This window comes from Arachis ipaensis, chromosome B09 (assembly GCF_000816755.2).
Source record: "Arachis ipaensis cultivar K30076 chromosome B09, Araip1.1, whole genome shotgun sequence".
Classification (NCBI taxonomy): domain Eukaryota; kingdom Viridiplantae; phylum Streptophyta; class Magnoliopsida; order Fabales; family Fabaceae; genus Arachis; species Arachis ipaensis.
In genome coordinates this window covers 2,553,970-2,557,854 of record NC_029793.2, presented here as the reverse complement: position 1 = coordinate 2,557,854, position 3,885 = coordinate 2,553,970, and the positions used below count along the sequence as shown (strand labels likewise).

Below are 3,885 nucleotides of genomic sequence, written 5' to 3'. Positions count from 1 at the left end.
TTTTACTAGAACTTTGAACTTGTAAAATGGATGGCTATAGTGTGACTGTGTTCCTTATTAGGTTAGTCATGGATTAAATCAATAAACATGAAATATCCACATTCTAGGCATGGACAAATCAATGAAGATGAGGCAAACTCTTGATTTCTTCATGTGCATGGTTCCCTGGTGATATTCAAATAACATGTTGGTGCGTGGGCACAACTCTCATTTTATATTTTTTGTGCATACACATGGATAAAATGTGTAGGCACGACTCTGTTACCACACTACTTTACTTTTTTTTTTTTTTTTCTCCATTTCTTCGCTTCTTTTCTTTTTTCTTCTCTTCTTTTTCTTTAATTATCATCTATCACTATCATTCACCATTCACTATACCTCCTTTTAGTTAGTTAGTTAGTTAGTTAGTGTTTAGCTAGTAAGTTAATTAGTTTAATTTTCTATTTTAATAGATTAGGTTATTAACATAGGTTAGATTTTTTAGTGATAAGTGTTGGATTATTGATATTGTTGTTGCTAAATATTGTTAGATATCTTCATTGAGATCATACTTAACTACTTGGTTGAATTTTGAATGTTGGATATTTAATTTGTATATACCAAATACTTATGACATTGTCTTCATGAATTTTGTTGGATTTCTAAATTGCATGGTAGCTAGCCACTATATAATTTGAATTCACTATTTGTTACTTGGCAATTGTATGTAGTTGATGTATTTTTTTTTTTTGTTAGGTGATGCTTCCTATGATCTATTTTTATTTGAGTCATCTAGTTGATGCATTGACATTAAGAAATTGTGAAATTGGATCGTAAGCCTATTTAGTGACATTTTTTGAGATTTTTAAGTTTTGTGGTCTAATCTTGCCATGTTTTTCACTTCATGTCATTTAGGTGTTGCAAACAAACTTTCCTCTATCATCCATTTCACAATTTCTTGATTTTTGTTTGAATACTTTTATGCTCCTTTATTACTTATTTATTTATCTTAATCTACAAGTTTCTTTTTTAAAAGTATTTCAAGCACACTAAAATGAGTGAAGTGCATGTTTCTTTGTGTAATTGTGACATAGCTTTCTATGCTATTGTGTGTTCTAAACTGCCCGCAACTTAGAATTTACACACTTGTTTTTTTCATGTCACAAACTAATTCACTCACTTTATTTTAGTGATTCTTACCTCATTCTAACAATTTATACTTCCTTGTTTTTGCATTTACTCATCTTACTATCTTATTTTCCATCTTTCATGGATGAGTCACCATAAGAAAAAAGGGAAGCGGGAGAAAGACGCAGCAGCCGGTTGATCTACCAGCTGAAGATGGCAATCCAAATAGTCGCCATACTCCCTTGCTCATCTTTGGATGCACCGAGGATGGTGCAAACCTTTAAGTGTAGGGAGGTCACCACCGATCGGCAATCTTGGGTGACAAATTCTAATCCCAAACACTTGCACATTTTATTTTTTTTCTTAGTCTGTATATATTTTAGAGATGTAATTGCATTTTTTTTAATTTATTGTATTTCTTTCCACATATATAATAAGCTTAGTTAAAATAATGAAATTTTTCAAGAAAAATATTCTTAATAAGGCATTGATATCTTAATTGATTTGAGTTGATATTTGTTGCATTGAAATTTGCTTGAAATATATTGTGGAACATATTTTTGAACTAAGAACACATAAGCATGTGAGTTTTGAGCCTAATTATGTGGTTACATCATATTAACCACTATTTTTATTCTTTTGTGTGTTATTCTCTTTTTATGATTGTAATCTTTGATTTGTTTGATTCTTTATTTCCATTGTTTGATGTATATATGCATTTGTATGATTGAGGCCATAATTTCATTTAGCCCACTTGTTCCAAATAGCCTACCCTTTTATCTTCCTTTGTTAACCAACTTTGAGCCTATTTTAATCCTCTTTTGTTCTTAATTTTAGCACATTACTAGTCTTAAAGCGAAAAATAATAAATGTCCCTTATTTGGATCTTTGATTAGCTTAGGCTAGTGAGAGTGTTTATCATCTAAGTGTGAAAAAGTTGAGAACTTTGGTTGAGGTAAAAGCGAATTTTTATACTTTTGTTAAAAATTTTGGGAATTGGATATATACTCATGCATTAAATGTTTAAACCATATGCATTGATACTTTTGTATATACTCTAGTTTGAAAAAAAAAAGTAACAAAAAAAAGAAGAAAAGAAAAAGAAAAAAAAAGAGAAAAAAAAGTAAGTAATAAAAAGGGGGACAAAATATCCCGAAGTAAAGTAATAATAACAATGCATGTGAGTTGTGATTAAAAAGAGAATGCATGAGTATGTGAAAAAGTGAATAATGGGTAGGTGAGAGAGCTTAAGTTAGTCAAAGATTCAAATTTCAAGCTCACTTGACCATATGCATCCTTACCTTGACCGTAGCCCCATTACAACCATGAAAAGTCCTCATGATATTTGTATACATACATTGAATTATTGTTGATTGTTAGATGAAAAACAAATCTTAGAAAGCATGATTAGAGGAGAATTGAGTGAATCAACCTTAAACACTTGAGCGATTAGAGTGCATATACACATCCGGTGAGGGGTTCGATTGCTCAAATTCTATGTTTCCACTTATTATTACTGCTTATTTAGCAAGTTTGTAAATTCTTTTCAATAACTCTAATCAATTATGAATTTGACTTGGTTAAGATTGCTTTTAGCCAATATGTTCATATATGCTTTCTTGGAAATTGATTTATTTTGACTGAGTAGTTGCATTCATTTAGATAGATTGCATATAGGTAGTTTCCTTGTTTTGAATAAATGTAGTTCCCCTTCTTATCTTTCTTTAACATAGCATGAGAACATGCTATTGTTTAAGTGTGGGGATGTGATGAATCCACATTTCATGATATTTATTTGCTCTATTTGGGTGAATTTCATTAACTTTTCTTGTATTTATCTATTGAAATAGCATAGTTTCATGATTTCTTTCTAAATTGTGCTTGAAAGTAAAAACATACTTTTTAGGTCTTTTAATTGCTAAATTTTATTCACTTTAATCCCATTTGATGCTTTGATGTGTTTGCTAAGTGATTTCAGGTTTCCAAGACAAGTATGGATTGAAGAAGTGAGAAAAGAGCATGTAAAAGAGAAGAAAACCATGAAGAAATGGAGTTTGGAAGTTTCAGCATCCGTGTGTGCGCACAGTAATGCGTACATACGCACAAGTGTGAGCTCATGGCGACGCGTACGCGTGACCCAAGCGTACGCGTGAGGGTGAATTTTGCCAGATGACGCGTACCCGTGACCCTTGTCACGTGAGCTCATTAATTGCAATTCGCTAGGGACGAATTCTGGGCCTCCAAAACCCAGTCCAACTCATTTCTGAAGTTATTTTAAGACAAAGTGAAGAAGGATGAAGGGGAGAGTAATTAGGGTAGTTTGGTATCATGTTGCAGGTCATTTTCTAGAGAGAGAAGTTCCCCCTTCTCTCTAGAAATTAGTGTTATTAGTTTAATTTTTCTATTTAATTCTTATTTTCATCTATTTTTTTTTTATATTTCTTTGTTCTATTGTCTCAATCTTCTTAGTTTATTTTGTTAATTTTTAATTTTGGTTACTTTTCATGTTGATGAACCCTTGTTAATTTCTATTTCATTTAATGCACTTTATGTTTTCATGTTATTATTGCTCTCTTTAATTGTTGGTTATTAATTTTTTGCATTTGGTAGCTTTAGAATTTATTTTTATTGCAATTTAATATGATTTTATATTCATGCACACTAAATGTTTGATAAAATTTTTGGCTTAGTTTTAATGTAGTTTTTCTCCCACTCTTGGCTTGAAATTGAGGACTTTGGTGACCTTGAGTCATTGATATCCATTCTTGATTGATATAT

General features: G+C 31.0%; 1 long non-coding RNA gene across 1 annotated transcript; it reads left to right on the top strand.

Annotated features, from left to right (window-relative positions):
* On the top strand, window positions 7–3,518 carry LOC107619556. Its single transcript, XR_001615691.2, has 2 exons — window positions 7–1,425; window positions 3,086–3,518. It is a non-coding gene; the product is annotated as an uncharacterized LOC107619556 (long non-coding RNA).